The sequence below is a fragment of the Hyperolius riggenbachi genome, chromosome 3 (assembly GCF_040937935.1).
Source record: "Hyperolius riggenbachi isolate aHypRig1 chromosome 3, aHypRig1.pri, whole genome shotgun sequence".
NCBI lineage: Eukaryota > Metazoa > Chordata > Amphibia > Anura > Hyperoliidae > Hyperolius > Hyperolius riggenbachi.
The window spans coordinates 448,033,323-448,056,870 of record NC_090648.1 but is presented as its reverse complement, the minus strand read 5'-3'; positions in this window follow the sequence as shown (position 1 = coordinate 448,056,870).

Sequence of the window (23,548 nt, the reverse complement as noted above, 5' to 3'; positions counted from 1 at the left end):
CGTTGCTAACGGCCATTGCTGCGATTTATGTACGTCAGACTCGCCACCATTGAAATTGCCCAATAAACAGGTTTTGTGACCCTAGGCTATGACCTCTTTGGCCTAGGACTGCATTGAACGCGACCCACGCATTGTGCGCATTCTGGACAACACCAATTACTGGGTTTATACCCTTCTGGATCTACGGTACAAACACAATGTTCCAAAACTGCTTGAAGAAAGAGCCAGACAGGTCAAAATGGAAGAATACCAGCAGGCCCTTGTGGAGACTTTAGAGAGGAGATTGACATCCTCCCCCTCCTCTAGCCAGTTGTACGCCGACAGACTGACTTCTGCAAACCCAGGACGACCAGGAGGGCAGCAAACAACACAAGCCGCAGCTAGTGCCCAAAAGGGAATGGTATCGGCAGTGTCCTTGGAGTGGGAAAATTTTCTGACACTCATGCAGCAGCACACAGAACAGCAAGCGTGCAGATCCACCTCCAACACCGATCGCCTGGAGAAGATGGTCAAGGACTACATGTCAGATGGCGTAGCTGTGTTGAACAATCCATCTGCACCCTTCAACTATTGGGTATCGAAGCTAGACACCTGGCACAAACTGGCAATGTACGCAATAGAGGTGCTGGCTTGCCCGGCAGCCAGCGTTATGTCGGAACGCTGTTTCAGTGCTGCCGGAGGCATCGTCACAGATCGGCGGCGTATCCGCCTCTCCACAGAAAATGCAGACCGTCTGACTCAAATTAAAATGAATCAATCCTGGATTGGAAACGACTACGCAACACTCCCGGACCCCAACCAAGTAACATGAACAATGAACATCTGTGATGGGTTAGCGTTTCCGGTCCCTGTTTATTGAACCTCTCATCTGTATTACATTTATGACTGCATGGCGACAAAATGCAAATTGCTATCCGCACGCTTCTTGTCCTCATGAAAGGCCTGGGTTGTTGTGTCTCAAAGCGTGGCCTTCTCCTCCTGCGCCACCCTCCTCCTGTTCCATCACGTGTGCTGCTGCTGGGTTAGCGTTACCGGTCCCTCTTCCTGGAACCTCTTATATGTATTACATTTATGACTGCATGCCGACAAAAAGCATGTTACCTGTGCAAAGAAAACAGACATTTCCCGCATTTAAAAGACAGTTTTCCCTTTGAAACTTTAAAATCGATTTTCTCAAAAACTATAAGCTCTTTTTGCTAAATTTTTTTTCCTCTTGTACCCACTCCCAAGGTGCACATACCCTGTAAATTTGGGGTATGTAGCATGTAAGGAGGCTTTACAAAGCACAAAAGTTCGGGTCCTTATTGACTTCCATTATGTTCGGAGTTCGGGTCGAACACCCGAACATCGCGGCCATGTTCGGCCTGTTCGGCCCGAACCCGAACATCTAGATGTTCGCCCAACACTACTCCTGTGTAAATGCTCAGTGCTGTAGAAGACCGGTCTGCTGGTCCTAGAAGTGCACCGACCATAACCCAGTAATACTTCACCACCACTACTGGCATCTAGTCTTCACTACTGCCCCTGTATAAGGCCTCAGTGCAGAATCAGTGTTTTTTTTGATCATTTAACTGTAATTGAACTACCTCAGCCTGACTATAGGGGCTGGAAAACCGTGATCGCCTGCACTCCCACAATTGTGCACACAAGCATGGCAGCCACTACACACCACTACACAAAGATTGCCATCAAGAGGACTAACATTTATGTCCTGGAGGTGTCAATGAGTAAAACCAAAGATATGCTCACCTGACAATAAAGGTATTTGTGGTTGGTTGCGAACTGCGGTGCATTAACTGCAGCATTTCGTCTATCAGTGTGAAGCGGGCGTAACCCGTACACTACCTAATCAACATGTACACAGGCTGGATGTTTTAATGCACTTTATTCCACCAATTTAGGAATGTAATGTGATTTCTGACCTTTAGCGATTAAAAAAATGACTCTGTGCCAACTCCGTAATTTTTGGTGGGACATTTGCCATGGATCCCCCTCTGGCTTGCAACAGTCCAGGTGTTAGGCCCCTTGAAACAACTTTTCCATCACTTAGTGTACTGTTTAAGGCCTTTGACATTAGAGATTAGGGTTTGAATCCTGGCTAGGGTCAGTACCTATTCAGTAAGGAGTTTAAGGCAAGACTCCCTAACACTACAGGGTGGCCTCCTGAGTGTGTCCCAGTGGCTGCAGCTCTTGAGCACTTTAAGTCCGACAGGAGTAAAGCGCTATACAAATGTTCAGATTATTATTATTATAATTATTTTGTGGTTTTAAAACTCTCCTGCCCATTGAAGTCTATGGAGATTCGCAAATTTTTGCGGAGATTCACATTTGCATTCTTTGCCCTGCCCCTGCATATCTTGTCTGGCATTAAGATTACAATCTCTTTCTAATATCTGGTTTATGCAAATCAACTTTCTGTCACATGCAGGAAAAAAGGTGCCCAGTAAATTGGGTGCTGTATGTGCTGGTAGAATACTGGTAAAATTACCAATATTCTACCACTGGCCAGTGGTAATTCCTATAGTAAAATATCAGTAAATTTTACTGATGTTTTTCGATTGCTAAACCTAACCTATTTTCATATGGACCCTCCCTCTGCTGATGCCTAACCCTAACTGACCCCCCCTCCCCCACAAATGCCTAACCCTATCCAACCTCCCCACAATGCCTACCCTAACTGACCCTCCCTCCCTCCCTCCCTCCACTGCCTAACCCTAACCAACCTCTAACCCTTTCCTAACCCACCATCGCAAACCTACTGCTATCCGAACCATCTTTCATCCTATGTATTCAAAAAATACCAGCCCCAATTGGAATTTGCACACCCCATAGGTGCTCATGTTAATATCGGGAATAGACATAGATTTAGGGTGTCTGACAACTAGTGTTGGGCGAACAGTGTTCGCCACTGTTCGGGTTCTGCAGAACATCACCCTGTTCGGGTGATGTTCGAGTTCGGCCGAACACCTGATGGTGTTCGGCCAAACCGTTCGGCCACATGGCCGAACTAAGAGCGCATGGCCGAACGTTCCCCGAACGTTCGGCTAGCGCTGTGATTGGCCGAACGGGTCACGTGGTTCGGACCCGAACGCGCTCTGATTGGCCGAACTGTCACGTGGTTCGGGTAAATAAATACCCGAACCACATCATATTTCCGCCATTTGTCTGTGGGTTTAGGTTTGGGTAGGCAGGCAGGGTAGTTCGCGCTCCAGCCACGCTAGCCAGGGTCCCCCCAGTCATTGTGTCGCTGCTGGGAATAGTAGTACACCGCTCGCTCAGCATTCTGTTTACTGCCACTCTGTGTACCTCGCTCAGCCACACTATATAGCATTCTGTTTACTGTTCTGTGTCTGCTGGGAATAGTAGTACACCGCTCGCTCAGCCACACTATATAGCATTCTGTTTACTGCCACTCTGTGTACCTCGCTCAGCCACACTATATAGCATTCTGTTTACTGTTCTGTGTCTGCTGGGAATAGTAGTACACCGCTCGCTCAGCCACACTATATAGCATTCTGTTTACTGCCACTCTGTGTACCTCGCTCAGCCACACTATATAGCATTCTGTTTACTGTTCTGTGTCTGCTGGGAATAGTAGTACACCGCTCGTTCAGCCACACTATATAGCATTCTGTTTACTGCCACTCTGTGTACCTCGCTCAGCCACACTATATAGCATTCTGTTTACTGTTCTGTGTCTGCTGGGAATAGTAGTACACCGCTCGCTCAGCCACACTATATAGCATTCTGTTTACTGCCACTCTGTGTACCTCGCTCAGCCACACTATATAGCATTCTGTTTACTGCCACTCTGTGTCTGCTGGGAATAGTAGTACACCGCTCACCCGCCACTGTATAGCATTGTGCTCTGTGTCGCTGCTGGGAATAGTGGTACACCGCTCACCCGCCACTGTATAGCATTGTGCTCTGTGTCGCTGCTGGGAATAGTGGTACACCGCTCACCCGCCACTGTATAGCATTGTGCTCTGTGTCGCTGCTGGGAATAGTGGTACACCGCTCACCCGCCACTGTATAGCATTGTGCTCTGTGTCGCTGCTGGGAATAGTGGTACACCGCTCACCCGCCACTGTATAGCATTGTGCTCTGTGTCGCTGCTGGGAATAGTGGTACACCGCTCACCCGCCACTGTATAGCATTCTGTTTACTGTTCTGTGTCTGCTGGGAATAGTAGTACACCGCTCGCTCAGCCACACTATATAGCATTCTGTTTACTGCCACTCTGTGTACCTCGCTCAGCCACACTATATAGCATTCTGTTTACTGCCACTCTGTGTCTTCTGGGAATAGTAGTACACCGCTCACCCGCCACTGTATAGCATTGTGCTCTGTGTCGCTGCTGGGAATAGTGGTACACCGCTCACCCGCCACTGTATAGCATTGTGCTCTGTGTCGCTGCTGGGAATAGTGGTACACCGCTCACCCGCCACTGTATAGCATTGTGCTGTGTGTCGCTGCTGGGAATAGTGGTACACCGCTCAGCCACACTATATAGCATTCTGTTTACTGTTGTGTGTCTGCTGGGAATAGTAGTACACCGCTCGCTCAGCCACACTATATAGCATTCTGTTTACTGCCACTCTGTGTACCTCGCTCAGCCACACTATATAGCATTCTGTTTACTGTTCTGTGTCTGCTGGGAATAGTAGTACACCGCTCGCTCACCCACACTATATAGCATTCTGTTTACTGCCACTCTGTGTACCTCGCTCAGCCACACTATATAGCATTCTGTTTACTGCCACTCTGTGTCTGCTGGGAATAGTAGTACACCGCTCACCCGCCACTGTATAGCATTGTGCTCTGTGTCACTGCTGGGAATAGTGGTACACCGCTCACCCACCACTGTATAGCATTGTGCTCTGTGTCGCTGCTGGGAATAGTGGTACACCGCTCACCCGCCACTGTATAGCATTGTGCTCTGTGTCGCTGCTGGGAATAGTGGTACTGTATAGCATTTCTGTACTGCCACTGTACTGCTGCCAGTCAGCGTGTACTGTAAGGATAAGTGAAATGAGGAGGAAATCCAGTGAAAGAGGGAGGGGCAAGGGAAGAGGTGTTTCCCCTGACGGTTCACGTACAGGCCACAGGGGAGCACCCAAGAAAGCCCACTCAATACCGCCCATGTTGTCCAGGACAACAACCCTCACAAATCCAAAAGAACAGGACCAGATAATTACTTGGATGACCTCTCAAGCGTCCAGCAGTGGGTTAAGCAGCACCAGCACATCACGCACGAGGTCCGAGTCCTCAGCCAGTTACAAGGAGCCAGTGGGCACAAAGCTGACACAACCGGCAGCGACACCACGCACACAACTGCCAGATAACCAGTCCGATGAATTACCTCAGGACACAATGGGGTATTCGCAGGAGCTATTCCCAGCCCAACAAACTTCCACCTTTCAAAGGTCAATGGAGGAACAGCCAGAAATGTTGTGCCTGGATTCACAACCATTAACTGTGGGAAATGCACCGCGCACTGAAATACAAGGCGAGTCCGAGGAGGACTCGGAAACCCAAATCCCAGAGCAAGTTGGGCAGGAGGGGTTGCAATTGCAGGAGGTCGGCCGACAAGATCTGGAAGACGACGTTGGAGTGAGCTGCGCAGAGGTTGTTCTGGGGAGCTCTACTCCACGGCGGCGGCCCCCCACAATGACATATGACGAGTTTCAGGAGATGGAAGAGGAGGGTATGGACAATGTGGACAGAGACCCAGATTTTGTTTGTGAACGAGAACATCGCCGTCGTAGCAGCAGCACAGATGAGTCTGTTGAAGAACCCACTTCTGCACGAGTTCGCCTTGTGCCACAAGGTAGGCGGCGCGCAATTTCAGGCACCACAAGCGTGGAAGTTCAAGTGAGAGGCAAAAGAGGAGCAAACAGAAATCGCCAGCAAGGCAGGTGCTCCAAAGTCTGGGCTTTCTTTGAAGACTGCACTGAGGATGTTACCATGGCGATTTGCAAGGTGTGCAAGACCCGCCTGAGCAGGGGGAAAAGTATTAACAACCTCTCCACCACCAGCATGAGCCGCCACATGCTATCCAAACATCCCACTCTGTGGGCAAACGCGGCAGGACAGGGTACCAGCAACACTGCCTCCCTTGGGTTCACCAGACTCACCACCAGACCCGCCTCAGCAGCAGCAGTAGCCCAGCCATTGCGTGGTTCACAACATTCACAAACATCAGACGACGCTGACACTGTCACTTTCTGGAGTAGTGCTCTTGAGGTCTCCCAGTCTTCATCAAACACAACAACCAACAGCCCTTCCGTGTGCAGCGCTACGGTTCAGTTGTCTGTGTCGGAGATGTTTGAGCGCAAGAGGAAATTGCCAGCAAATGACCCCCGGGCCGTGGCAGTAACAGCCAGCATAGCCAAGCTTCTGGCCTGCGAAATGCTGCCATATCGAGTGGTGGAGACAAACAGCTTCAAGGGCATGATGTCAGTGGCCATCCCACGTTACGTGGTTCCCAGCCGCTACCACTTTGCGCGCTCTGCAGTGCCTGAGTTGCATGAGCACGTGGTCAGCAAAATAACCCGAAGCTTGAAGAATGCCGTTGCCTGCAAGGTTCACCTCACCACTGACACCTGGACGAGTGCGTTCGGCCAGGGTCGATACATCTCCCTTACCGCGCACTGGGTGAACCTTGTGGAGCCTGGCAGCGATTCCTCACCTGCTACGGCGCGGGTGTTGCCCACGCCGCAAACAACTGCACCGCCATCCCTCCCACTGGATAACAACAGCAGCACCTACCTCTCTGACTCCTTCTCCTCCAACGCATCTCAAAGCTGTACCTCATCCGGAAACGCTAACCCAGCAGCAGTAGGATCGTGGAAGCAGTGCAGCACAGCTGTTGGCATGCGTCAGCAAGCGTTGCTGAAGCTGATCTGCCTTGGGGATAAGCAGCACACAGGGGAGGAAATTTGGAAGGGAATAAAGGAACAGACGGATTTGTGGCTGGCACCGCTGGACCTGAAACCGGGCATGGTTGTGTGTGATAATGGGAGTAATCTCATTCGCGCTTTAAGGTTGGCTAAGCTGACACACATCCCTTGCCTGGCGCACGTGATGAACCTAGTAGTTCAGCGGTTCCTGAGGACACACCCAGGCGTGGCCGATCTTCTGTTGAAGGTGCGTCGAGTGGCCAAACATTGTAGAAATTCCAGTACTGCTTCGGGGGCACTCGCCAAGATGCAGGAGCGCTTCAATCTCCCCCACCATTGCTTGCTGTGTGATGTCCCTACGCGCTGGAATTCTACGCTGCACATGCTAGCCCGCTTTTGTGAGCAGAAGAGTGCAGTGGTCCAGTACATGACGGCGCAGTACCGAGGCGCATCCGGACAGCTGCCAAGCTTCTGTGGATCCGATTGGGCCAACATGTTGGACCTCTGCCAAGTCCTCCAAAATTTTGAGCAATCCACGTTGCTTGTGAGCAGTGACAACTCTTCAGTCAGCATTACCATACCACTGCTGTGTTTACTGAAGAGGTCAATGTTGAAAATCAAGGAAACAGCTGTCATGATGCAACTGGGGGAATCTGAAGGAGAAAACGATCAGCGTGATGGTACCAACATCAGGCCATCCGCCTCAGGGAACGCTGGCCCCAGCAGCTATGACGAAGAAGAGGAGGAGGAACAGCTGGAGTTGGAGCAGGAATTTCATGCCACCACTGACGAGGGCCAGAGCGGTGCATGTTGGACTTCCACAATTCAGCGCGAATGGTCAGCAGAAGCAGACCAGGAGGAAGGTGACGACTATGATGCATCACAACAACTATCACAACGCTCACAAGAGGATGATGAGGATTCTGGTAGGACTCTGGCACACATGGCTCAATTCATGCTAGACTGCATTGAACGTGACCCACGCATTGTGCGCATTCTGGACAACACCAATTACTGGGTTTATACCCTTCTGGATCCACGGTACAAACACAATGTTCCAAAACTGCTTGAAGAAAGAGTCAGACAGGTCAAAATGGAAGAATACCAGCAGGCCCTTGTGGAGACTTTAGAGAGGAGATTGACATCCTCCCCCTCCTCTAGCCAGTTGTACGCCGACAGACTGACTTCCGCAAACCCAGGACGACCAGGAGGGCAGCAAACAACGCAAGCCGCAGCTAGTGCCCAAAAGGGAATGGTATCGGCAGTGTCCTTGGAGGGGGAAAATTTTCTGACACCCATGCAGCAGCAGCCCACTGAACAGCAAGCGTGCAGATCCACCTCCAACACCGATCGCCTGGAGAAGATGGTCAAGGACTACATGTCAGATGACGTAGCTGTGTCGAACAATCCATCTGCACCCTTTAACTATTGGGTATCGAAGCTAGACACCTGGCACGAACTGGCAATGTACGCAATAGAGGTGCTGGCTTGCCCGGCAGCCAGCGTTATGTCGGAACGCTGTTTCAGTGCTGCCGGAGGCATCGTCACAGATCGGTGTATCCGCCTCTCCACAGAAAATGCAGACCGTCTGACTCAAATTAAAATGAATCAATCCTGGATTGGAAATGACTACGCAACACTCCAGGACCCCAACCAAGTAACATGACCAATGAACATCTGGGATGGTGTAGCGTTTCCGGTCCCTGTTTATTGAACCTCTCATCTGTATTACATTTATGACTACATGGCGGCAAAAAGCATTGCTGCTATATCCGCACGCTTTTTGTCCTCATGCAAGGCCTGGGTTGTTGTGTCTCAAAAAGCATGGCCTTCTCCTCCTGCGCCTCCTCCTGTTCCATCACGTCTGCTGCTGCTGGGTTAGCGTTGCCGCCTGGTCCCTGTTTATTGAACCACTTATCTTTATTACATTTATGACTGCATGGCGGTACAAAGCATGCTATCCGTACGCTTCTTGTCCTCATGCAAGGCCTGGGTTGTTGTGTCTCACAAAGCGTGGCCTTCTCCTCCTGCGCCTCCTCCTGTTCCATCACGTCTGCTGCTGCTGGGTTAGCGTTGCCGCGTGGTCCCTGTTTATTGAACCACTTATCTTTATTACATTTATGACTGCATGGCGGTACAAAGCATGCTATCCACACGCTTTTTGTCCTCATGCAAGGCCTGGGTTGTTGTGTCTCAAAAAGCATGGCCTTCTCCTCCTGCGCCTGCTCCTGTTCCATCACGTGTGCTGCTGCTGCTGCTGCTGGGTTAGCGTTGCCGGTCCTTGTTTATGGAACCTCTTATCTTTATTACATTTATGACTGCATGGCGGTACAAAGCATGCTATCCGCACGCTTCTTGTCCTCATGCAAGGCCTGGGATGTTGTGTCTCACAAAGCGTGGCCTTCTCCTCCTGCGCCTCCTCCTGTTCCATCACGTCTGCTGCTGCTGGGTTAGCGTTGCCGCGTGGTCCCTGTTTATTGAACCACTTACCTTTATTACATTTATGACTGCATGGCGGTACAAAGCATGCTATCCGCACGCTTCTTGTCCTCATGCAAGGCCTGGGTTGTTGTGTCTCACAAAGCGTGGCCTTCTCCTCCTGCGCCTCCTCCTGTTCCATCACGTGTGCTGCTGCTGGTGCTGGGTTAGCGTTACCGGTCCCTTTTCGTGGAACCTCTTCTTTGTATTACATTTATGACTGCATGGCGAAAAAAAGCATGTTACCTGTGCAAAGAAACATGACATTTTCCGCATTTAAAAGACAGTTTTTCCTTTGAAACTTTACAATCAATTTTCTCAAAAACTATAAGCTCTTTTTCAAATATTTTTTTTCCTCTTGTACCCACTCCCAAGGTGCACATACCCTGCTAATTTGGGGTATGTAGCATGTAAGGAAGCTTTACAAAGCACGAAAGTTCGGGTCCCCATTGACTTCCATTATGTTCGGAGTTCGGCACGAACACCCGAACATCGCGGCGATGTTCGGCGAACGTTCGCGAACCCGAACATCTAGGTGTTCGCCCAACACTACTGACAACATGCTATTTGTAGCCATAGTTTGTATAGTTAGTGGCCCTAGCATCTACTATTTTATTGGGCACCCAACTGTCCATCGTTTCCACTTTCCATACTGATATTAAGAGGGGTGCCCAAAATTACTGTTTTGCTATCAGCCACCTAACTACACAACCATCTTCATTCATTCACATGTGATTTTGGTTGCATTTTATTGTGAGACCACAGGTTGAGGGTGGTAGTTATTAATATACCAACATCCTTTGGGAAAACAAGAAGATCAAGAAAATCACTGCTTTGGTCCTCATACACAATTTATAGTTTGCCTGAAAAGGACCCTGAGCGGTGTACTAAAAAAGAAAAAGGACATTTCCTGGGGCTTTCTCCAGCATCCTCCTGGCCCATTCTGCAGTCCCGCTGGTGACTCCGGTAATGCGCCAGCTTAAGGTAAAGTCGCGCAAGCTCACCCCTGCAGCATACCCGTCGCGTCACCACGCCTGCTGCTGTAAGAGTCTTGCGCAATGCGAGGATCTCTAAAGAATGAACCATGCATGTGCAGGACTCTTATGCTGGCGTGATGACGCAATGGATATGCAGTGTGGGCGAGCAAGCGCGACTTCACCCGAAGTCTGCACATTATCCAAGCTGCCAGGGGCACTGTGGAGGTGGCCAGAAGGATGCTAAGGACCTTGCGGGCTACGGTGGGCTGAAGGAAGCCCCAGGTAAGTCCTGTTTTCATTTTTAGGACACAGCTCAGGGTCCCTTTAAAGGGGAACTGAAGAGAGAGGTATATGGAGGCTGTCATGTTTATTTCCTTTTAATCAATACCAGTTACCTGGCGGCCCTGCTGGTCTTTTTCTCTGCAGTAGTATCTGATTAAAACCAGAAACAAGCATGCAGCTAGTCTTGTCAGATCAGACTTATAAGTCTGAACCACTGAAACACCTGATCTGCTGCATGCTTGTTCAGGGGCTATGGCTAATAGTATTAGAGGCAGAGGATCAGCAGGGCTGCCAGGCAACTGGTATTGTCTAAAAGGAAATAAACATGACAGCCTCCATATACCTCTCTCTTCAGTTCCCCTTTAAGCTACATACACACATTCAATAAATGTTACCAATAACTATCATTGGTTGATTTTTGGGGTGACTTTTCGGGTGAATGAGCACTATACAGACATTCTGCTTGGCTATAGTCCAGCAACATGTACTGGTCAATGGGGAGAGAAGGACGGCAGATGGGAGGTGAATTCGTGTCTTAGGGCAAGAGGAACAAAAGAAGCAAATGTACTCATTCATTATTTACTGGTCCACCAAGGCAGATTACTAAACAATGTCATGGAGCAACTGTAGGCATCTTAGGTTCTTAGCCGAATTAGTGCATCTTGGCATGCGTACAAAGCTTTAGCGCTTGTTTTTTAGATTAGTTTTCCATTGAAAAGCCTACAATCTGTAAACGTTTAACATTACACCTCTCTGACAAAACACAAATCTCACCAACTGGTCTTCTCTCAGAATCATATTGCTGTATAAATATCTGCATTGAGAAGGTTATGCAAATTGCAAACAAACAGACTGAACTGATACATGGAGTCTGAATATTTCAGGAAAAATCTCCAATGTTAGCATGATGCCTCCCACCAGCCTTCCTCCACAAGATGTTTTGCAGATGATTTCAGTGCATTGTATGAGCCATATGGCAATTTATATCATTGCTCCCACCTTTTGGAGATACCATATGTCTCCTCTGTGATCTTCCCCTACTAACACAGTAGTCAAGGAAATTGAGACAAACTGAAGCATGATAGCACGGGGAGACTGTATTAACATCCAATGTTCATTCCCTTTGGTTACAATGGCTCATTTATTTCGAAGTGTAGAAGTGTGTTTGTTACAAATGTAAAGTCTGGAGAAAAATAATAGGTTAAAGATAAGGATAAAAGATAATGACTTAAATGAATAAGAATGACATAAAATAATAAAACTAACAAGATAACACCAATAATAATAATAATAATAATAATAAGTTATGCATTTCTGTAATTGTATTTATGTTTTAATAATAACAATAATAATATAAATAAATATTATAAATAATAATAATAATAATACATAATTTAGCTTTAATTGACTACAATTCAAACAATGTCATCCACTTCAAGTCTTTGCAGTATATATATATATATATATATATATATATATATATATATATATATATATATATATATATATATATAATAGAGTAAGTGCCTCAACCTTCAAGCAAGAAGAAGAAGTAGCGCCCTGCCCCCAGGGCCGGTCCAAGCAAAAAGAAGGGGCCGGTCCAAGCAAGAAGAAGAAGTAGCGCCCTGCCCCCAGGGGCGATCCTAGACTTGCCTCCGAGCTGGAGGGGGTAGCGGGCAGGAAGGGGGTATTGGGCACATCGGCGGGGAGGGGGCTCGGACCCCCCTCCCTCAACTGGGTGCCCCATCTGCGCTCCCCCTCTAGCTTCAGTTCAGCAGCAGCCGCCACTATTAAGAGGCAGCGGGCGGGGATGACTCACCTCTCCCATGTTCCAGCGTGCGTTCCACTGTCGTCACTTCCTGCAATGCCGTCCACTTACAATACAGTGGACGGTATTGCAGGAAGTGAAGACATTGGAACGCACGCTGGAACGCGGATGAGGTTATTCATCCACGCCCGCTGCTGCTGAGCTTAAGCTGGAGGGGGAGCGCAGATAGGGGACCCAGGTGAGGGAGGGGGGTCCGAGCCCCTTCCCCCCCACTGTGCCCAATACCCCCTTCCTGCCCGCTACCCCCTTATGCAGTGTATGCTACGCCGTGGGTCGGCTAATTAACTATAAACATAGCTGTGAAACCATATTTTAATTTTGAATGATTTTCTCCATTGTAAGTTCAAAATAAAAGAGTTTCACTGACAAAGGGAACCCAACTATACATGTTTAACAGTTATTACTCCATTTATTTTAACTGAGGAGCATAGTTGTCCAAATCCATATCCATCTATATCAGAGGTGCCCATACTTTTTTGGCTTGTGACCTACTTTAAAAAGTTAGCCAGTCAAAAGGATCTACCTATGTGCAATTTCAGGAGCACAGTTGTAGATACAGAATGGAAAATGTAGTGGGGTTGGGATCTAACATGAAGTCCTTTGCGATCTACCAGTAGATCGAGATTTACCGGTAGATTGCGATCTACCTAATGGGCACCCTTGATCTATATTGATTAGGTTTAAACCAGTGTCTAATCCCTTCAGGTCCTGGGATTCCTGACAATCCTGGCATTTCAGCTGTGTCGCTACTGATATAGCAATAACTTTTATAATAATTATGCCATCAAAGTGGCCTTAAAATTTGTTGACACCCATACCAATCGGATGTGATCTCTAGGGCAACCGTTTGGGCACCCAAATCTGTACAGGTGCCTTACTGTGCTGTGCTAGCGATGCATCTGAACAGCACTGGAGTCCTCAAATTGTGCGTGCTAACAATCACATTCACATACAAAACTAGTATCAACATGTGGCATATCATTTTAATTGGGACATGCCAAATAATATATTTTGAGTTGTTTTATAACTGTGGCACTTTTCATTTCAAGAACTGGAAGAGTGAAAAAAAAATGTTTTTCTCATGTTGCATGACTATAATGGGGATGGTTTAATTTTATAGTCATGCAACATGAGAAAAACATTTTTTTCACTATATATATATTTCTCCCTCTTCCCCCCAAAAATATCTATCTATCAATCTATCTATCTATATACAGTGCTGCCCATAATTATTCATACCCCTGGCAAATTTTGACTGGTTAAGAAATGCTTAGCAGACAACAACATTAACATTTTGAAGTGGCCCAGCCAGAGTCCTGACTCTAATCCAATTGAGAATTTGTGGAGGGAGTTAAAGATCAGGGTGATGGCAAGAAGGCCCTCCAACCAGAAAGATTTGGAGCTCATTGCTAAAGATGAATGGACAATAATATTAAAAAAGGATTTTCTATACTTTATTGAGAAGGGTATGAATCATTTTTGGCTGGACACTTTTTCCTCAAATGTAAATAAAAGCTGAGAAATGTTTATGTATATATATATATATATATATATATATATATATATATATATATATATATATATACTGTATATATAATCAGTGGCACATGGCCACATAAGGTATATCCTACCTGTTCCAGAAGAAACAATGGCTCACATATCTAAGAGCAAACATAACAATCCTAACTATGAGTATGCTATTCATGATAATAGGGAGGCAGAGGAGTGTAAAAGGGTGCGGGAGAGGGGGAAAGGAGTGTTGGAAAAAAGGAAAGGTAGGTGAAGTGAAGGAAGAGAAAACAATATGGGGCAGAGGGAGAGGGAGGAGTGAAAGGGGAGGAGAGAAGAAGAGTAAGGATGGGATGGGGTGGGAGGGGGAAGGTTGAGGGTAAGTAGGAAGGAAGGAGGATATATTATTGGCTAACCACACATACTTGAAATTCACAATGGATAACTATGCATACTTCAACTCACATTCAATACCTAAATCCATATATACTGCACCTCCAAAAGTTCTAGATGCTTATACATGCACAACTACATTTATACATCATATCCATCCACCTTTTTGCATAGATACTGTTCTGTTCCCATCCTCTGGAACACAGTTACAGCCATGTTTACAAAGACTGACAAAATCTCCAACTGCTTTGTCGCAGCCCACCTCAAGTTTAGCAGCCACCAATTTGGCAGAGGGGGGTGGCTAGACTTCAGCAGAAATAATAAAAAAAAAAAAACAACACTATGGCCTCAATTCCGATGGAGGTGGAGTGATCACTTGCCTGAGACCATCCTCCCTCCACCCCTCCATCCTGCATCAATAAGACAGATTCATTCATCTTCTTGTAGAAAATGTATCTCATTAAAGAGAAGAACATAAGAATGATGTATTTTTCTTGAAGAACGAGGTATTATTCTTAGAGAATGAGGTATTATTCTTAGAGAATGTATCCTTCATAAAGAAATAACACTTCAAAGAGAAATTATCTTCAATTGAAACTTAAATAGTTATTCTACATAGGAAAGGATCATACAGTACCATAAACTCTGCTTTCCCATAGACGTCAAAGCATTTTGGGCAAACTGTCTTTCTGGTAGCGCAACTGCCTTTGCAAATTTCAACTCTAAGTGCCAAAATTTATCAAGATTTGAAATGATTCCTTACCTTGCACCAAAAGCAAACATTTACCACTAAAAATGTCCAGTCCCTAAGCTAAAGTATTTGGCTATATATAGCTGCAGATCTGTTCCAAATGTAACCATGCTAGACTTATGCTGGGAATACATGATGCAATTTCCCGTCCGATCGATGAGAATTTGACAATTATTTCCAATGTGTCCGATCCTTTTCTGATCGAGAAAGGGATCAATTTTGCAAAGTTATCATTGGGAAATCAATTCCTTTATCGATCGGGAGCAGTATGGACATGTACACATGGTACTACTTCCTGTCTAATCACCTGTTGATCGGATGGGAAATTGCATCATGTGTACCCAGCATTACCTGACCTGCCTAGATTTCTATATTCATATCTTGGGAGACGTTCGTAAAATGTATCTCTTTTCAAAGAGCTCATTTGCTGTAAAAAAATTATTTATATATATATATATATATATATATATATATATATACCGTATATACTCGCAAGCAAGCCGACCCGCATGTAAGCCGACCCCCCCACTTTTACCCCAAAAAACAGGAAAAAATGATTGACCCTCATGTAAGCCGGGGGTAGGAAACGCTGGCCGCGTGATCCCCCCAGTATGTCCCAGTATAGCTAGTATAGTGCCCAGTATAGGTAGGTAGTGCTCAGTATAGCTAGTAAAATGCCCCAGTATAGCTAGTATAGTGCTCAGTATAGCTAGTATAGTGCTCAGTATAGCTAGTATAGTGCTCAGTATAGCTAGTATAGTGCTCATTATAGCTAGTATAGTGCTCAGTATAGCTAGTATAGTGCTCATTATAGCTAGTGAAGTGCCCCAGTTTAGCTAGTATAGTGCTCAGTATAGGTAGGTAGTGCTCAGTATAGCTAGTAAAATGCCCCAGTATAGCTAGTATAGTGCTCAGTATAGCTAGTATAGTGCTCAGTATAGTGCTCAGTAAGTATAGCTAGTATAGTGCTCAGTATAGCTAGTATAGTGCTCAGTATAGCTAGTATAGTGCTCAGTATAGCTAGTATAGTGCTCAGTATAGCTAGTATAGTGCTAAGTATAGCTAGTGAAGTGCCCCAGTTTAGCTAGTATAGTGCTCAGTATAGTGCCCCATTATAGCTAGTATAGTGCCCCATTATAGCTAGTATAGTGCCCCCAGTATAGCTAGTATAGTGCCCCCAGTATAGCTAGTATAGTGCCCCCAGTATAGCTAGTATAGTGCCCCATTATAGCTAGTATAGTGCCCCCAGTATAGCTAGTATAGTGCTCAGTATAGTGCCCCATTATAGCTAGTATAGTGCCCCATTATAGCTAGTATAGTGCCCCCAGTATAGCTAGTATAGTGCCCCATTATAGCTAGTATAGTGCCCCCAGTATAGCTAGTATAGTGCCCCATTATAGCTTGTATAGTGCCCCAGTATAGCTAGTATAGTGCTAAGTATAGCTAGTGAAGTGCCCCAGTTTAGCTAGTATAGTGCTAAGTATAGCTAGTGAAGTGCCCCAGTTTAGCTAGTATAGTGCTCAGTATAGTGCCCCATTATAGCTAGTATAGTGCCCCATTATAGCTAGTATAGTGCCCCCAGTATAGCTAGTATAGTGCCCCCAGTATAGCTAGTATAGTGCCCCCAGTATAGCTAGTATAGTGCCCCATTATAGCTAGTATAGTGCCCCCAGTATAGCTAGTATAGTGCTCAGTATAGTGCCCCATTATAGCTAGTATAGTGCCCCATTATAGCTAGTATAGTGCCCCCAGTATAGCTAGTATAGTGCCCCATTATAGCTAGTATAGTGCCCCCAGTATAGCTAGTATAGTGCCCCATTATAGCTTGTATAGTGCCCCAGTATAGCTTGTATAGTGCCCCATATAGCTAGCATAGTGCCCCATATAGCTAGCATAGTGCCCCAGTATGGGTGGGTGGGTGGGTGGGTAGGTGCTGTCCCTCCCCGCTTCCCCCGCGGCCGCCGCTGCTATTACCTTAGGCGGCGCCGCTTCCTCTATCCCCGTCCTCCTCCGCTAACTCATTCACAGCAGCGCGCCTCTCGCTGCTGTGATGACGAGGAAACCATAGAGAGCGGCTTCCTGTAGCGGCGATGCTGTTACTATGGGAACCGCTCTCTATGGTTTCCTGCGTCATCACAGCAGCGGGGGGCTCGCTGCTGTGAATGAGTTACCGGAGGAGGACGGGGATAGAGGAAGCGGTGCCGCCTAAGGTAATAGCAGCGGTGGCCGGGGGGGGAGCGGGGAGGGACAGCACCTATCCACCCACCCATCCACCCACCCATGACTCGCAAGCAAGCCGACCCCCTTGCTTGCGAGTATATACGATATATATATATATATATATATATATATATATATATACACATATATTAACAGATATAATCACGTATAGACTCCCTAGAAGTAACAAAACTAAAATAAAATTAAAACTAAGCATAGGTCCATTTCATAATTCAGGAACAGTCCCATAATATTTTCTGATTGCATAAGCTTAATTGAGATGGTACACCTCCTCAGATCCACTTTGGTATGTTTAAAACATATACGCTCACCGGAAAATGCAGCTGACCCAGTCCAATCAGCATGTACACTCTGGCCTAGCCAGCAAATCTCTTCACTCTTCCATAAGTGAACTCCACAGCTCGTGCATGCAAAAATGAGAAAGTGCAGACAAAAAGAGAAACAAACAATAGCGTAATACTGCTTGATATTGCTTATATCCTCCACATCACCAGTGTGAACCAAACAGGTATCCACATTACACCCAGTGCCTTCACATGCAGGTATTTCAGGCCTCTCACCGTATGCAGTGGCTGGCCCGGCACAGACCAGCAAACTCGCTCAGCATGGGGCTTTCAACAGCCTCTTCCCATTTGGTGAGTTTCTAAAAAAAACTGAAAGGCGCTAACATAGCGTAACTCTGTCTTTTATTGTAAAAAAAATTAAAATTCCAGTGCACTCACAATGTTTGTAGTTAAAATGCACATATCAATATCCACACGGCCGCTCTGCGTCTCCACCGCTACTTAGGCTCCCCCCTAAGGCTGAGGCATGTTTTTGGTCTGCAGCATGTATTTGACTTCTAAAGACTAAATATTTACAGTTTCTATGAAGACAGGTGAGTAGCCAGGTTTGTCACTGATAAGAGATCAGAGATCATTATTATCATCATCAGGGCCGGCCTTAGGTTTCACAGCGCCCTGAGCGATACCTGATTTCTGTGCCCCCCCCCCCCTTTATCCTCTTCACGCATGCGCGCAAACACACACACGCACACTCACACACACAGGCCCATATGCAATCCACCTTTTCTCCTGAGATATCTCCTAGAACAGTGGTTAGCAACCACAAATGGGTGGAAAGAGTGAATTATCCTGAATACACTTAGCAATGAAGGCTAGAACCTTTCAGGAATATTAATAAAATTAATAAATTATCAGTGGGACATCATAATTAATAGAAATCAGTGGGACAGTTATCCGCCCCCCGCCCCCATTTACAATGATAGCACAGTGTGCCCCCCCCAAAAAAAGCCCCCCAATCTCATGTGTAGGTGCCCTCAATATAGGTTGCCAAGCATAGGTGCCCCCAGTATAGTCAGTTGAAGGTCTCCATCACCCCCATAGGTAGCCTGGCGTAGGTGCCTTCAGTATAGGTAGCCATGTGTTGGTGCCCTGAGTAAAGTTAGCCAGCTATAGGTGCCTCCAGTATAGGAAATCAGGTGTAGATGCTCTCAGTATAGGTAACCAGCTATTAGGCGCCCCCTTGGAAGCCGGCGCCCTGTGCGACCGCTCTGGTCGCACAGGTCAAAAGCCAGCTATGATCATCATCACCAACACTATGTTTATTTTTATTGGTATCTGTCACAGCCTAAATAAGAATATCCTGATTTCAGAAGTACTAACGCTAAAGAGAAGCCCACAGTGAAAAAGTGATAACGCTAATGATCTATAGGGCCATATGCAATTATTTTTTTCTCTTGAGTTTTCTCCTAGTTGATATTTTAATAAACTTGTTAATACAATGCCATTTAAACCACCAACAAGCAAGAAAAAAACTTAAAATAATTTTGAGAGTACTTTGTCACCTAATTCTTGGTAGTTTTCCAACTGCAAAGTGCTGAAATATTATTTTAAATAGAAGATCTAAAATGATCTCCTTGGAGAAAACTCAGGATAAAAAGTGAATTACATATGGGCCAAGGGGACATATGCAATTCACTTTTCCTTCTGAGTTTTCTCCTAGGTGATATTTTCACAACTTGTCATAAAATGTCTTATAAGCCACCAGCAAGAAAGAGAATACTCAAAATACATTTTATAGTACTTGTCCACCAACTTTTGGGTACTTTTTTCAATTGTAAAATGCTGAAAATTTAGTTTAAAGAGGAGATGAAAAATATATCCTAGGAGATAACTCAGGTGAAAAAGTCAATTGCATATGGGCCATGGTCTCTAGTAGTAGAGTAGTAACACATGGGCCATATGCAATTCACTTTTTCTCCTTAGTTTTCTCCTAGGAGATAATTTTTCATCTTCTTTTTAAAATAACTTTTTAGCATATTACAATGGAAAAAGTACCAAAAATGAAGTAAAAAAAAGTACAGTCAAAATAATTTTGAGTATGCGTTTGCTTGTTGGTGGTTTAAAAGGCAGAAATTAGGTTTAAAAGGAGAAATCTGAGGTGAAAAGGTGGATTGCATATGGCCCATGATGGGAGTCTGAAGAAAGGTTTTTATACCACAAGCGTATTCTTTGATTATATTAAGTTTGCCAATAATAGCATTATTCAGATTCAAAACTTAAGAAACTCCACAGCACCCCTCCAAGGTATAAATGGGCGCTGCACCGAGGCCCTTATTAAATTCACTTTGTTACATGTGCTTTCTCCTAGATGAAGTTTTCACAAATAATCAATCAAATGACTTTTAAGTCACTAGCAAGCAAAAAAATACTCATACTTATTGTTACAGTTTCAATTGCACTGGAAAGTTATTTTAAACAAAAGATCTCCTAGTCTGGGGGAAAACTTAGGAGAACATTTAAATAAGGGCCCCAGGCAGGAGCAGTTGAAAAAGGAGCAGTTGAAAAAGTTGCAGCCAAAAATGGGCGCAATTGTTATTTATCGATATATGTGGGTGTAATTGTTGTTTATCGTAATATAGAAAGCCATTATGCTAATTTAGTGGGCGGCTGTAATTAGATTGAAATGTATTGTATTATTTAGCAGGGATCAGGGGGTGTTAAGGTAAGGTTAGGCACCACTAGGGGGGGGTCTTAGGGTTAGGCATCACCGGGGGGGACTTAGGGTTAGGCACCACTAGGGTGGTTTTAAGGTTAGGCACCACCAGGGGAGGGTTCTGTGTGAAAGTAGGGAGGGGTTAGGTTATGGTTAGGTTCAACATTATCTGTAAATTTACAGATGATGTAGAACCGCAAATAAATCATAATTTTCCATTTTTGTTATCATTTTTGTTATTTAACATTACACGTAAACTGTTATTTACTGGTATTGCTAGTAATATCGTTATTTAACGTTGCATCTAAATTCGCACACAATGTTTTCAAATGTATGCCCCAGGCCGATATGCAATTCACTTTTTCTCCTGAGTTTTCTCCTGGGTGATATTTTTAAATTTGTCAATAACATGCTTTTTAAGCCATTAGAAAGCAAGAAAATGCTCAAAATAATTTTGATAGTACTATTTCACCTACTTTTTATTACTTTTTTTCAGTTGAAAAGTGTTGGAAAGTTACTTTAATTGGAAGATGAAAAATTATCTCCTAGGAGAAAACTCAGGTGAAAAAGTAAATTGAATATTTTTCTTATCAAAAATATCACATGTTATTGCAACAATAATTCACATAAAAGGACATAAGGAGCCATATGCAATTTGAGGTGATAAGAAGCTCAGATCATGCAAGTTTCTTATCACCTCATCCCAATCGCGTGGGATTTACTGGCAAATTCAATTGCCAATTTCACCTGAGCAATGTGTTAGCGTTAAGAGCATAAATCTTAGATACTCACCTTAAAGGACATCCAAAGGGAAAATAAACGAATGGAATAAATGATTGTATCTATCTTCCTTCTCCTAAAAATGACTTTTTAAGATATTCCAGTTTTATTTTATGTTTAAATCTATTTTTTTAAGTTTTTACTGTTTTATTGTTTTTGCTCAATGACACATTCATTGAAGTATGCCAGAACTAAAATGTATAAACTATTGACCCTTTATATCTCTTTCTTGCTCCCAGAAGCCATTTTCTGCTAGGAAAGTGTTTTATAGTTGGACTTTCTTATCAATGAGGGTCACATTGTAGTCACTTCCTGTCTGAGTCAGGACTGAGTCAGCCACTTACATACCTGATATTTAACTTTTTCAGGCAGTGAAAGAAAAAAAGGAACACAGCCTAGTTATTTGTGTGCTAGGCACTGTACATGCACATGTCTATCTCATCATGACACATGTCACCTCGGGTATCCTTTAACGATGCTCCTGTGTAGTGAGCAATGGGGAGTGAGTCAATTGTGCTGTGAAGCTGTCCTTCACCACTGCTGCTCACTCCTCCAAGAAGAAGACCTTCCCAACCCCCATATGAAGAGCAGTGTGAACAGAGCAAGATGGGATAACGACCTGTCTCTGAGCTGCCAGGATCCATCCTTTTCACCCTGTTGCACAGCCCCTCCATCTCTTCTGACTCCCCCAGTGGTACAGTAATGGGAGGTGCCACAAGAATGCGCAATAAAGAGTGCGCTGCTCTGAATAAATCTGAGTGAGGGGAGGCACAGACGAGCCTCTGCCTTGCCTGGCCTGGTGGCACCCCTCTCTCCCTGTCCCCTCAGATGGCCCACTCTTCCCCAGTCAGTACAACACAGGGTAAGTATCTGTTTTTTTTTTTTTACCTTAGGGCCCATTTACACTTGATCAGTTGGTGTGCATTGGTACACGTTAGTACGCATTGGTACGTGTTAGTACGTGTTTTTTCCATAACAGTGCATTGTGAAAAAGATTTCAGTTAAAACGCGTTAAAGTGGACCCAAACCAAACATTTTTTTTTATTCAAAATATTTAGTTGCACCACTCTGACACATACAAAGATAAATAAACACTCCTTCAAGCCTATGAGCATTTTAGTGCATGCTTTTCACCCTTCTCTTTTCATAACTAGGATTATACAGGTGGCAGCCATTAGCAATTCCTCCTTTGCTGGACACCATCTACTCCACCAGTTTGCAGGATTCTGTCCTGGCAATATGAAAGGAGGGGAGGGGTTCCTCCAATAAATGTAAAATATTTTATATTTGTCATCGTGCAGCTGAAAAAAGGCTGCTATTTATTATTATAATTTAGAAAATAGATTTTATTTCTGAAATCTTGTATTTTTAATTTGGATCCACTTTAAGTGTGAAAGGTGCCATAGGAAAACATGGGCATTACTTTGAAAATCAGCTTTCTTTCAGTTATAACTGAGAGCAACTGATTAAGTGTAAACAGTGCCTTAGGGTCTCCTTGGGTTTACATTTAGGGGGAGAAACTTCTTAAATCAAGTCTTCCTTTCCCCTTAAAAAACATAATCCTTACCATAACCAAGTCATCTCTATGTAACTATTTTAACAAGTTGAAATACACAGGCACAGTGGCATACCTACCACAAGGCTGCAGATATTCACAGCACCGAGTGTAGCCATGGCTAGGGGTGCTGCTGTGGTGCTCAGCCACTGTGTTCTTCCACCTCAGACTATTTTCCTAGTTCAGGCAACATTCGGGAAAAAGAGTCATTGCATGGGACTGTACTACTTACTGCACTAGATGGAGCACCCCCCTCCTTTCTGTCCCGTGGGGAATGTGTTTCCTCATTCTCTACACACAGCCTGCAGTGAGTGAATGTGCAGAGCAACAGGGTGAGTAGAGGGAATAATTGCTGTGCTGCAGCTGGGACATTAGCAGGGAGAGGTGGCAGGATGTGTTTAGTGCTTCTAAAGTTGCCTGTCATTGGCTGCTGTAATATCAGAGTGCACTGGACTATGGATTATTTATCATGAACAGAGTAATAATCAATAATGCAGGGCAGTCTGCTGTTGCAGAAGCCAGTGGTACAGGTGCTGACAGCCGACTTCTGTAGTGAGCAGAGAAGCAAGCTCCAGGCAATTTACATTAGCTTGATTGCAGGTAATCTTATCTCTTTCTCCAACTCTTTTCAGATTTCAGTGGCTTCAATACCATGTTCCTGCCAAACAGCACTGGTGATGTCTGCAGTCCTGATGACAGTCCTTCCTGCCATTTCTCCTCTCATACCAGGCTCTCTGTCTTGTGCCTCTACCTCTTTATCCCCCCATGCACTCCCCTCTTTCGTATGTACCCCTTTTCTGGCTGTCCTTAGGGAAGCTCACAATCTAATCGTACGATAGTCATAGTCTAATATCC